Genomic DNA, 13,873 nt, shown 5'->3' with positions numbered 1-13,873 from the left:
TGCGTGCGTGTGTGTGTGTGTGTGTGTGTGTGTGTGTGTGTGTGTGTGTGTGTGTGTGTGTGTGTGTGTGTGTGTTTTTAATTGTTCACTTCTTTTTTGTTCCCATCATCTTGGGTGTTCAAATGTTAAACATTTTAGCGCAATTGATCGCTACCCTTTAGTCGATTAATAAATCAATTATTTCGTTTTGTTCACATTTAGGTATAGAACCTGAAAAATGTCAACTTTATACGCTTTTCGTTTACTATTTCTTGCTATGCCACCGTGCAATTTGCCGCCTCTTTTCAAACTTGACGCCATACCGCCTACACACACACAAAAACAAACACGAGAAAACCATTTTAAAAATGAGATATTTATGATTAGGGAATGCTGAAGTGTTGTACCGTGTAATACAACAAGTGCTGCCTCCTAAAATGCATGAATGCACACAAGTAGTAAAACGAGCACTCCTAATCTCTCCCTCAACCGATTAACGGGTGATGTATTGCGATTAAAGCATTAACAGAATAATCGGAAGGTGTGGTTTATCAGTATCACATCGCTGCAGAATAACTGTGTGTACTATCGCGTTCAGTATGAGTTGAAACTGTCCTTCAGTGATTATTTAGCGTGTAATTGCCAGGTTTTTAGAGAGCGGTGTTTTGAACTTGGAATATAATGCAAATTTAACTTAGATCACACAGCTTGATGGGACCGCAGACGCTAAAAAAACAACAGACGGTGTGTTTCGGCTCAGTTTGTACGCGGGGGTACTTGCATGGTTCATGCTTGCTTATCACACCTAACAATCCTGTGATCATAATGATCTATTTTTAATGCTAAATAATTAACTATTCCATGGAGCGAAAGTGGCAACGTCTGTAACCGAAAAAAAAAAAAGAAAACTTTCAGTCTTTTCAGTCTGGTGAAGAAGGAAGAGCAGCGGAGCTGTACTATGTGCCGCCATCTATGAGCGACGGCGACAAGCTGACAACCGGCAAGTCGATTGTCTGGTTGCCGCCGTCGCTCATAGATGGCAGTAGCTGTCCAGAGGGTTGTGTCGAGATTTATTTGTCCACGGACACGGAACTGGGGAAACTATATTCCGTTTCACCTGATGTTGTACCGAAGCGAAGGCTAGAAGCGTGAGCTCACAGCGTTGGCAGCTGCCCTTAATGCACGAGAGCCTGTGCCGCCGAGATGTGCCCCAGAGCAAGGAGCTCGCGCTTGTAGCCTTTCCTGCGGTACATCATAAGGTGAAAAAGAGTATAGCCCTTAACAGCTCCGCCTAAAAAAAAAACAAAAAAAAAAAAAACGGAATAAAGGCCCATTTTTTTATTGGCTGAACAAAACGGCTCCTATAGATGGCTATAGGAAGTATTCACTGGCGGCCATAGCTGTGTGCGCGACTGCTGAGCGCGTGCTGATGGCGAGCTTCCACAGTTCTTTTGTAACGTGCATTCCGCACCCTCAAGATTGCCGGTCTTAGCAGCCTATTAATGTGGGCTCGTTCTGAGCATGCGCTCTCGACATCACCCACAAATATGGCACCCAGTGAATACTCCTTATTGGCGGCTGCTTCACGAGAGCGCGCACTCGGCCGCCGCTCTTGTGGCAGGCGTTGCAGGAAGGGGGGCTGCGGGTGGTTCACGAGGGCACGCGCTCGGCAACCTCGGCAGTAGCGCAACGTGGCCGTCCACGCCAGTACACCGCAGACGAAAAGTGAGCGGAAGAACGACATTCATGCTTTCCCATTCACAACTTACAAGAAATGCTCAGCTGTCCCCGAATTTTTTTTTTCTTATTGTTTCCGTTTAAAGGGGAGCTGTATTTGAAAGGACATTAACCTTAAAGCAATGTGTAGCTTCCGCTTTAATACTGACATCAGGTATTAAACAAAATCTTGACAAAGAAACCTCCACAGGTTGCTGAAAAATAATGAATAAATATAACGGGCGACATTAAATGAAGGCAAAAGATGTGCTCGGTCATTTATGCTTCCTACGTCACAACGTCCTAAAAATAATAAAACAGAATTATCGGTTTTTTCCACTACTTTCTCTCCTCGACGGCAGGAATCGTTTCTTGGGCGTAGGGTAACGGCGTAGTTTCCGACACCGTGTGCGGCAGCCCCACAAAATTCATCTTAAATTCGCGTTTTGCTTTCTCACTTCTTCAAACGAAATTTCATAAAAACGCTTTACCGATCTCTTTCCCTCTCTCTTTCTACGAATATTACGCTAACATATGTTGCCATGTCAGAACAAAAAGAACATTTAAGGGGCGATGCAACAATTTTCGTACCGCAAATACCGCTTAAAACGGATCCCTGACGTTAATGACCTATGAAACACACGTTCGTTTTTCACCCCACGCCAATAGAAGTTCCAGAAAAAATTAAAGAAAAACGAGCAGCGTTCGTCCCCTCAACTCGCAGCCAGAACAAGCGGCCACGTCATCTGGAGCCGATTATATGCCGCCAATATTGATCATAGCCACGCGCTGGGGTTGGCAAAGCACAGGACACGCACTGAGTTCCGGACATTGTTATGGCTCGGCTGCTGTCGTCGTTGCAGCGATTGGACACGGGCCACTACCCGAATGCATGTCGAGGCATCGATTGTCACGAGCCCATATCGAATCCGTACGCAGTCTTCGCGTCCACTGTGTGAGCTGCATTTGAATATCGTCACCCCAAAGCTCGAGGACGCATTCCCGGGGATCGTACTGTTGCCATTGTCCCCACAGCTCCGTCATCAAATTTCGCGAAGGAGCAAAAGGCGGCTTTGGAAGGAGAGACTGAAAGAAAAGCTCCGCTTTCATCCTTTGAATTCCGCCGCGACGAAGACGCTTCTTGGTCAGTGGTGTTGCGTTCGAGTATTCTTGGGTCCCACTAGTGCCAGGAAGCTGGTGTAAAGTAAGAAATATTCCTACCCAATGTCGTTCCACAGCCCCTTTAAGCGAGATCAAAATCAAGATTACAAATTTCCCTCGAGCTTTTTTTCTTTTTTTGTCGGAAGTTTTACAACATACACTAAAAATTCCCAAACACACGCGAAATATGTCGTCAGTATGCATTTTCAACGCGCTTTTTTTTTTTTTTAATATACGTTTACGAAGCTGCCGAAGTGCAAATAGTTTTCATTTAGATATTTATTTTAAATACTCAGTATCAATAATGTAAACAAGCGGTTCTTTATCCAATATTATGGCATCACTATAACTGTTTATGATAAAGTCTGATAGGGAGAGGGTAGAGGACTTTGTGAAAGGAGCTGGTCCTAGTTTCTTAACCCGGAACCGACTATAGTTTACGATTGCGTAAACAATCCTCATGGTGGTGTTTGTCCTTTTCTCTTCTTTTATAAATATTTTCACGGCTACGAGACGTTCTTTGACAGGATTGCAAAATCAAGTTAAGCACCGAATCATACATACGAGTATTTTTTATATGACTCTCAAACAAGGTCGCTCATTGAACACATTGCCGAGTCACAACAATCTCATCGATTTGTTGCGAGTCCTGGGTTGATGCATTAGAGTTTCAGCTATTACACGCGCACGCTTTTATCACATCGAATTACTGGTGCCCGCCAGCTTCCACTTAGACAAGTGGCAACGCCATGTTATTTCACCTCAAACGTTAGCCGCGTTTGGTGCGACCCAGGAGCCACTCACTTGATCGAATGACGTTTTAGCGAACGCCCACGTTTCATCGAATGACACTTTAGCGAACAGTTGGACGCCGCGAAGCGGCGTTTTCGGGTGGGCCAAGTGGGTTCAGATTTTTGTAATGAGCCGCCGCAGACTGTCGCCGCGAAACGGCGAAAGCGCAGCGCGGCGGATGGGTTAACGCGCGCCCCCGTTATTCACTAAAACGTAGATTCGCTCAAATGCTGTTCGCTAAAACGTCATTCGCTCATGTGATATGGACCCGTGCGACCCAGTCGTTTCTCTTATAAAGAGTGCAGCGTCGTCTTGTGGATGTCATACACGATAGACGGATTGGGAGGCGTGTTTATTTTGACCTCGAAACGCTTCTTTACTTGTTTGACCTGCTACCTTAGTGCGATAGGAGGCAGATGAGAGGCGCGTGTTTCTTGTATGAAGTAGTAAATATCCTCATAGACGGATCTCACCAGCCAGTTTGACTACAGTCTGGTTCAGACAGTTGTGTTTGACTGCGTTTGACTGGGTTTGACTGCGTTGCGGCTGGGAAAAACCAGGACATTCCTGTTGCTTATATCGCGTGCCAAGATGATTCCTTGAATTGGATTCCGCGCTTCATACGAAGCACAGATGTGCCGGTGACTCGCTTTCGGTTCTCGACGCAACGCAGTCAAACGCACTCAAACGAAAGTGTCTGAACCGGCACGGCCTCCGCAATGCCTGGATGGTGAACTTTAGGCTCTCTGCACTTGCGACAGTCTCGCAGAAGCTCTGCGCGTGTAGAGCACGAGACGGCACAGTCCCTCGCAAGCACGGCAGCCTGCCTCCTTTGAACTAAAGTTATGGCGGCGTCACGCACGCGCCGAACGCTTAGTGAGACTGGTCTATTGATGCACCGTCGCTTCTTAGTGGCAGTTTATTTTCTGTTCCAAGCAATCACGTCAGAGCTTTCTCTTTGCTTTGCTCAATGAATGCAAATTTTGGATCACCTACGACACACATGCAATTTTCCTTTAACCGCGAAAAAAACCGACCTAAATTCGTTGCTTCCTTAGTTTCCACTTTTTCCTTGTTGGTGTCTTTGTTTTGTTCTTCCTGTCGCTTTGTTTGTAAAGTGCACACTAATAAGGCGAAAGCTGTTTGTGGCGCACTCTGAGCGGAACAAATAAATATGTCAGCTTAATTCCTAATGCCGCGTTCACTGTTTCCTTTTTGGATTAGAACCTAATCCTTCGTACAAATACCGTCGACAAAATATAGAATTCGTGTCCCAAAATAATTCTAAGCTGACACAGAAACAACACTATACAAAACTGGCACAAGCACAAAAGAAGCATACAAAAAGCAGCGACACCCGAAGTACTCTCCCTTAATGACAAATCTTGCTGCAGTCGCATCTCAAATCAGAAATAAAAAAAACAGATCCTAATTGCGCCTTCTTTTTGTGTGTGTGTGTTACAGCTTCACGGACTCGGACTACGTGCCCACCTTCTCGCCGGACACTTTTTTTCTCTTTCTGCTTCCACCGTGAGTACGAGGATTTTGTTACACCTCGAGCTTCCCTTTAAGCTTAGACTGTCGCGTTTCAGTGTGACTGAGTGCTCTGCGCTTGCTTGTAACCGTCTACGACGAGAGGCTAGTGCTGCCAGCTATCGGGTAGCCCTGGAAACCTCTTGATCTGCGTCTATACTAGACTCAAGTTTTTGCGGCATTTTGGGGGGTCATATATGCGCACTTGTGGTCGCGAATAACAGCGGCAGAATTATTTGGAGCCCACGGCAAAAGGATGATCCGTAATATAGAAAATGTATACGAGCATGTCGCGAGTGTTCCAGGACTGCTCGACGGATGGCGCTGTTGTGCCTGCGTGGTGTTCTTTCTTCGTAAGTGGTTACATGCGAGCACAGTGTACTTGGGCGCAATCCGACCCAACTGTATGAACCAGTTTTTATATAGCTCTAATTAGTACTAAGTTGTACCAGCAGTGCCGATGCCAGTTTCTGTCACGTTGCAGTCCGGCCGTTTTTGAATTAGCGGCTTTTAATGTGTTTAACTGCGCGTTTGCACGCTTGTATATGAGTGAGATTACTATAAAAAAAAAAAAAAGATGGGGAGGTAACGAGTGTGTTTGTTGTCATGTTTTGCGTCGGTGTTCGTCAACATTACGTAATAAAAAAAACGTAAAAATACCGAACTTGTTGCGCACTTCCGGTGGGTGTTCATTATGACTCGTTCGGTCCACACAACCGGAACGATTAAAGTTTTCAAATTTAAAAAGTGAGTTTTGAGATACGGTGCGTACTCCATTTTACGTTAAATCAAACCGCAGGCAACGCTATACGATCCAATAAAAAGCTAATGGGGCAACGCCAGAAGTGTTTGTCGTCACGGTGCTCGGATCGTCTTTATGCGTTTGGCATTAGAGAGTTTTAGGGAACCGTTTTTGCACATCCGGTATACGGTGCGATGGGCCCTCCGGTACGAACTGCGCATGTGCGAGCCTTATGCGGTCGCACATGCGCAGTTCGTACCGCAGGAGGGCCCATCGAATACCTCATCGGATGTACAAAAACGGTTGTCTAAAACTCTCTTTTACGTAACGGTTGTCTAAAACTCTCTATACCCCACAATATCACGGCGCAATCAATCTGCTTGATTGGCTCTATTGGATGAAGTATATCGACGGCCGCGCTGTCATCGCTTTACAGTTCGCTGCGGCGGGCCCCCGAGGTTTCGTACTCGAGCAGAAACGTCGTACGTCCGCTTCTGAGGCCAGATTCATAAAAAACCTCTTACCTACGACATCTTAGCTACGATGTTCGTAAAGTTACGATCATCGTAAGATGAGGCAAAAACGGTATTCACAAACGCGTTCTTAAGTGAGAGGAGGAAAGTTACGACCTCTTACGAAGAAACGACGACTTCCGGTGCTGTTGCTATGGCAACGGCGTCTTCGTCAAAACGAACAACCAATTAGAGAGCTAGGCATAGTTCGGAGCACGTGGATTTTTAATAACAAACAGGCTAACCACTCGTTGATAGACGAGTGTATGTCCTGTCCTGTCTGTATGTAAATGTTTAGTGTTCCAAGCTGATTCTCATAAACACGGGCGGCCTTTCCATCACCGCTTGTCTGGGGTTCGTGTCCGTGCAGTGGTATATCGACGCTAACACGATTTAAACGCTTCGTTGACTGCTACAAACTCTATCGCTACGAAGTCAACGCAACTGTCATCGTTGGTAAAAGCTCCGTGCCAGTCGTTTGCAAAGCGACGTAGATGGAAACGAACCGCCGCGGCGCTTCTCGCGGCCTCGGAAATGCAGGAGTGAGCCGACGTTAAAAAAGATACGTTTGAACTACGAGAGTGTCAGCAAGAGTCACGCAAATATCTGTTCACACTCGGAGCGGACGCGTGCGTTTGATCTAAGTGCTGGATTCAGACTGCGTTTCGGTAAGCGCTTCGGGACCGATCTTCTACGATTGCAACTCGATACTGACGTGACACTTGGCAAAGAAAGTTTGGACCGGCATCGCGTAGCTCCCACAAACTGATATAGCTCGACAGTTAAAAATGGCATACTAATAACAAAGTGTACATACCGTGTTGCGAAGGTAATCCATACGGCGTTTATTTGAGCTCTATATCACACAAAACAAGGAGATAGAATCGAGGAGTCCCTTTTCGACGACAGCGTTCGTCACCGCTGCCTCGGAAAACAAGGTGATCGAGATCCTCTGAAATTTAGTTCAGCTATCAAACTATTCATACGGGGAGGGTCCACAAGGGTCGCGTGGGCATATTCCATTCAGCAAGCCAGCCGGTCGTGGGCAGACGGTCTTGGCCAAGGACCGTCTGAGCAATGCTGCGCCGGAACGGGTTGGAGTGCCTGCTAGGCCTATATAGTCTGCCGAGCTCGCTTGGTCGGTGGGATTGTTGCCTTTGTTGCCTTTTCCGGGTGTCTGTGGATCCAGCGTTCATGTTTGTCGTGGTCGGTTTCAAGTACTTCTTCAGTTTTTTTCTTGCTGTTTGAAGTCGGGACACGCAAGAAGAGCAGGTAGAAAAATAAATGTCCGTTGGTCGTCGGCGACCGAGCAACTGAGCGACGTTGTCGGCCATGTTAATTTCATCGTAGAAAGTGCGTAAGACAGCTTCGGAGCTGTCGTAGGATTCTGTCGTAACTTGCGCAGAAGTTACGACAATTTCGTTTCGAGAATACGGATTTTCTCTCAAATTTGTCGTACGCATTTTTTTCGTCGCAAGTTCGCTTTGAGAATCCGGCCTCTGTTCCTTCGTCCTTCACACTTAGACTTGCGACGTGAAACCTGTCTGTGTGAACGATAGGGTTCATACAATAAATCTAGAGGTAAAGGACCACCATCTTCCCGCGCATTTAGCCTCTTCAGAAGAAGCCTTGGAGAGCCATGGACGCGGACATCGGGGGTCCTGATGGGCCCATATGGCTCACGACACTTTAATATATGCGCACGGAAGCAGCAAAACATTGCTCGCATGGCCTGTACCTGTATGCTAGCTTTTCTTTCTTTTTTTCTTCTTTTTTTTGTTTGCAAGAAAACACCGGCATTGTACAAAAAAGAAAAGAAAAAAGAAAGCTGACATGCAATCGAACAACTTGTCGCGGTGAATACACGCCCAATCTATCGTCTGCTTTCAAATTTCCCCGCTTCTCTGTCGCTCTCTTTCTCGTTCTTTCTCTCGGAACTACCGGTGTCAACGCTTGCCATTTTCTGCGTTCTGTCCTGTCTTTACCAACACCCCCCCCCCCCCCCTTTCCATTTTCGCTCGTCATATTATTGTAAAATGTTAATGAATACAACAAAGTTTTACGCAGAGCATGAAAGCGTGACAAACGTTCAAGATTGCTTTGTGGTAAGAAAAGTTATAATTGATTTGTAATTAACATTCAAATCAGAATAAATGTTTACCTATAAGCAAAGCTGCTTTGTGATAACACAATTTATCACAATTGATTTGTGATAACGAAGGTTATCCCACTTGCTTCGTGATAAACGTTCGTATCGCGATAAATTTTTACCCGGAAGCAAAACTGCTGTCTGATCAACGCTGAATTTTTTTTTTTTTTGATGACTAAGTTTTTTACATTTGCTTTGTGAGAAACGTTTACGTCGAGAGTAATTTTTAGACCGAAGCAAAAATCGTTTTTGTGATAAAAGCTTAAAACTGCTTTGTAATAACGAAGGTTACCCGACTACATCTCCGCTCAACGTGCATATCTGTATAAATATTTACCGGCGAGTAAAATTGCTTCCTGAGAAACCGATTCCGAGTCAAGCGGTCCAACGAGTCAAAAGATCCAACGAGTCAAAAGATCCATTATTGGACCTTGTGACTCGTTGGACCGTTTGACTCGTTGGACCTCTTGACTCGCCGTGGATCTTTCGACTCGTTGGACCTCTTGACTCGTTGGACCTCCTGACCTACATTGGATCTTTTGACTCGTGTCTGACGAGTCAAAAGATCCGACGAGTTAAAAGATCCATTATTAGACCTTTTGACTCGTTGGACCTCTTGACTCTTTGCCCGATCACCAGAAAAGGGAAGGAAGGGTTTTAAAGAAAAGCAGGAAAGAAAGAGAAGCAAAACTACGATGAATGACAGCTTTCTGGTGGCAAGGAGGGGTGTGACGGTCACTGCACTGCAGCGGGGTGGGATCCCGCGTCTAATAACAAAGCAACAAAAAAGGGGGAGGTGGCAGAAGATGATGCAGTGGCCTCGGGGATGGGAGGTTTTGGGATCCTGAATGGCTGGCTGTGTCGCGGCGTTGGTGCGTTTTCCATTTCAATTGGCTAGTAACCAACGCTATTTCTTCGTCGGAAATGCTTGATTATCGGAGAAATTTCTAGAGAGTTGCGCCTGCTGTACGGTCGCGGGGACGCAGGTTGTTTCTTTAATTTAGAAACCAACAAACAGTTAGTCGGTGACTTAATTACGAGGCGCGTATAACGCAGCATGAGCTGAACAAGCAAAACAGTTTTGGCATTGGATTTGGACAGCATAATGTTTGACAATCATCCAGAGGGTCAACATGCCTTTCCGCAGTATATTGCCATTATGGCCAGTGCAGCATGACTGCTAACTGGCACCACGCTGTACGGAGAGCCATCATCGGCGGGCGTTCGTGTAACCACTACTGCGTGGTACACATAAAGACCTAAGGCTATACTCCGTTTCACCTAACGATTGACCGCAGCCTACGCTAGAAGTCGAGAGCGTCATGGGACATCTCGCATTGCGCGACGCCGCGCCGGACCGGAAGGTCACGTGACACTGTCGGCGCAGGATCGGATGCGCTGGTTCGTTCAATCACATGCATGAGTCCGACCGTGTGCGCCTGCAACGGCTTGCGTCGTTAATCTCTTTTACGGGTTACTATGGCATCGAAATTTCAAGCCGCTTACGGCCGCCACTGCTGCTGCGCGGCGTGGTCGTAACAGGGGCTTAAATACTTCTTCCGTCAGACTTGGTCGTAGTCGGTCGCAAAACAGTCTGAACCAGCCTTCAAGGTGAAACAGAGTACAACGTCGTACGGGCCCTGGCTAAATTGCTCATTTGCGGTTTAGAAATATGTCGCCTCTTAGATGGCTGACAAGCATTGCGATGTTTTAATATCCACGAACACCACTAAGATTTGTGTTGACTGCGTACGGTTCATCATCTTCATTTTCTGTCTGTCATTTTTCTTGTGTAATGAAAAAAATTCCAAACGGGGAATCTTCAAATGAAGTGTCCGAGATAATAGATTCAGACCTCAAACACGCACGGCCGTCATTTTCTTTTTTTTTTTTTTTTTTACGGCGCTTATTTAATTAGATTTTTGCTCAACTAAAAAAAAAAAAATCGCACGAGTCATACATTACCTACAAGATGCTCTTTAGCAAATATTTCTAGCGAGCGTGAACGCCACACAATCGCGTTTCAAAAACGCGCGAAGGGCGTCATCTTCCATGGCCGTGGTGGGGCCTTTTTTTGTAACGAACAGACAAAGTCGATCAAATCATTTTTCATTAAAAAATATACACGCACTCTGTATCGGCCTTCGTGTACGAACTCAGTTTGCAAACAAAAATACACCCTACCACAACCTGTACTCTGCCCCCCTAGCTCTGGCCCATTTCCCGTCCGCAAAATGGGAAATGGTGAGGAGTTAAACGGCGCGTCAAATTTAAATGTCTTTACCTTTTTTTCTTTTTGTAACAACAATTAAGGCACCTGTACCTATTTTCACCCCAAGCAAAAAGCAAGCTTTGCGCATTATTCATACCCGGCGCGAAGTAGTTCTTACGAGATTCGATTGTCGGAGGAAAAAGCAATACTTTTGGCGTTTGGAACGCGTACGTCTTATGGTATATTCGGCTGGTCGCTTTTCAGCCTCTTGGAGCGCTCTGAAAAGCCGGTGTGCATTCGGCTGGTCGATGCCAGACGCTCCAAGTATATTCGTCGGGTTCTTTCGGAGCGCTCTCGAAGCTCCGAATCTCGCCGTCCTCCGAATCGGAGCGGTTTGAGGCGCTGGAAGTGGGAGCGCGCGAGAGATCTGGCTGCCGATTGGTCACGTGACTCCAGCCATTCCGCCATTTTGCTTTTGTGTCAGAAGCGGACGGCGAGAACGCAGCTACTCCGCAGAAAAAGGTCTGCGAAAAACAGCCGTCAGTCTCGACGCCGTCACCGTTGTGTTGTACTCCCCGATTTGAGGTGAAATGTCGTTGAAACGAAGACGTTTAATGTTAGTGGTGGCACCGTCGGTGCTGCTGGCGAAGCTAGCAGACAGCGACAACACCAGGAGCTCAGACGACGACGACGAGGGCCGTGTTTACGAAGCGAAGTTTGCCGAGTTGTTTGACGAACCTTGTACGATGCCCAAGGTCAAGGCCTATGTTTCTATAGTGCGAACCTACTCGGACAAAGCGGTAAAAACAAAAGTACGAGAGTTTTCAAGCTGTAATGTTGTCTTTTTTCTTTATAGTTTCGCAGGAACTTCCGCTTCCCTTAGCGAAAAACCGGGGCTCTTAGAGTATACTTTATTTGCACTTCCAGAAGTATGCTTGATGCTCTAAATTGGCCGGTTTTTAGTATACTTCTGACGCACTTCAAAGTAGCATTTCGCCATACTTTTAGTATACTTCTAAGCATACCTGTAAGAGGCATTTTAGTATACTTCTTACGCACTTCAAAAGTAACATTTCGCTATACTTTTAGGATACTTCTAAGCATGCCTGTAAGAGGCATTTTAGTACACTTCTTACGCACTTCAGAAGTAACATTTCGCCATCCTTTTAGGATACTTCTTCTAGTACACTTCTGAGCAGAATTTTAGTATGCTTTTATGCAGGCCTTTAGTACTATAAATTGTACCCCGGATTAAACTTGGAAGCAGGCTTTCAAATATAATCGGGGGTACACTTAATAGAACTTTTGAAGCATTTCATCAATTTATTCCTGACCAATTCCAGATAAGAAAAGTAGAAAATTATATTGATTTAGCAATTGCAGTGGTTTGCACTTATCGAAACTGAAATGCATTATGTTACAGGCTTTAATGTAGACGAGTTCAAAGTGATGACAAATTAAAGTAAGAACTTTTTATTAAACAAATATTTTTTTCAATAGAATGAACACATGTTGCCTACAACAAACACTTACGATGGAACAAAAAACGTAATACTTTTAGTGGCTTACAAATATCACAGATGCACTTAAAGCTTTACAAACAAGCTCTTATTAGAAGAAAAAAATAATTACAAACTATCATGCTGAAGAAAAACGAGCAAAAATAGTATTGCACCTGTTAACATAAAACCTACAATATTTATCATCTACCATGACTGAAGTAACATCACCTACATGACTGAAGTAAAATGAATGAAAAAAGTTAATGCACTTGTTAAATAAAATCTAAATTAATCGCTAATCAGATTTAAGAGAAAAAAAAAGCCAATGCGCAAAATGAATAAAAATGAAAGCTAATTTTTTTTTTTTTTTTTCATTCTGCGGTTTTCTTTTGTGTGTTGGAGGTTTTGTTTTGAGTGTAGGAAGCATTGCAGCATCCTTTACAGGTATTCTTTCACGGACTTCCGAGTTTCTCCAGGGAATTGGCAGTAACAAAAGCTGAAAAGAGAAGACAATAGACAATTAAGGAACTTGCCTTAAGACTCCATATTTACTTAATACTACTTAAAATTATACTTCAGGTCCACATAATTTTAGAAAATTTCACAAAAAGAAACCAACAACAAAAAGTTCCTCATCTAAATATATTGAGCACGGGGACCAATGACTATGTTTATTGGCAACTGTGAAATATTGCTGCTGTGAAATAATGTAAAACAAGGCATTTCGTCAATTTGCAATGCATTAAAGGGATCATGAAACAAGTTTACTGTGGAAACAGTCTGGAGCTTGTTACTTTTATTTCTTTTACCTTATCACAAGTACGAGAAAACACACCGTGATCCCTCAAAATGTCGCGAGTGCACTGCATAATCAGAAAGGAAAAAAGGGTTCATTTTTCATCATGCAGCTTATGGTGGCCACAGGAACTACTGGCTTGGCGCCAATAGTGGTAGAGTTTGCGAGTTAAGCAGGTATCTGCCCAATTTGAAGCTAAGGTTTTTATAAAAGTTGTCATTCACTTATTTGGCCCCCCAATTCATGTCACACGCACGTGACCTGGAAAGGACTCTAAAGGTTGAGGGGCCCCCCAAGCTTAAGTCCATTTAATTTTTTTAATAAAACTAGTGCACCTTGGAAAAAATTTTTTCTGATCTTCACTGCACATGCGATGGTGAGATACTGCCACACTTACTTGGCCGGAGTCTGAAGACTATTTCATAACCCCTTTAAAAGCCTGCAAACATAACATTCTTTGTGACAGGGACTCTCAAACTTTCTGACATCAGCGAACAAAAATTTACTATTGTTATTGTTAGCCGAGGAGCCCCTTCCACTCTTGGCACTGTTGCAATTTAGTGTATGACAATGGTGTAGGAACGATTGAGGAAGTTCAGGTGCTGAAAGAACCCTCAGTATACTGTACTAGGAACCCTGTTCGCCAACCAGTGCCTCAGGATATTTGGCTAGAAAGTCGGAAATAGCGTAGCTAGACAATAATTTTAAACACACACATGACCACATTTTTTAATTTTGATTCTGACATCTATTTTATATTATAATTCAGGGTTTACTGA

General features: G+C 44.6%; 1 protein-coding gene and 1 long non-coding RNA gene across 2 annotated transcripts in view; both read left to right on the top strand.

Moving 5' to 3' along the window:
* LOC121836135 overlaps positions 1–5,178 on the top strand; it is a 57,310-nt gene extending 52,132 nt beyond the window's left edge. Inside the window, exon 3 of the long non-coding RNA XR_006077801.1 lies at positions 5,113–5,178. This is a non-coding gene — a long non-coding RNA (uncharacterized LOC121836135). The remainder of the gene's footprint in view (positions 1–5,112) is intronic.
* The window catches only part of LOC8053885 (calmodulin-binding transcription activator 2), a 955,024-nt gene that overhangs the window by 130,998 nt on the left and 810,153 nt on the right, over positions 1–13,873 (top strand).

The sequence above is a fragment of the Ixodes scapularis genome, unplaced genomic scaffold, assembly GCF_016920785.2.
Source record: "Ixodes scapularis isolate PalLabHiFi unplaced genomic scaffold, ASM1692078v2 PGA_scaffold1__304_contigs__length_218370807, whole genome shotgun sequence".
Classification (NCBI taxonomy): domain Eukaryota; kingdom Metazoa; phylum Arthropoda; class Arachnida; order Ixodida; family Ixodidae; genus Ixodes; species Ixodes scapularis.
Note: the sequence above shows the minus strand (reverse complement) of the source record. Positions and strands in the feature narration are given on the sequence as shown.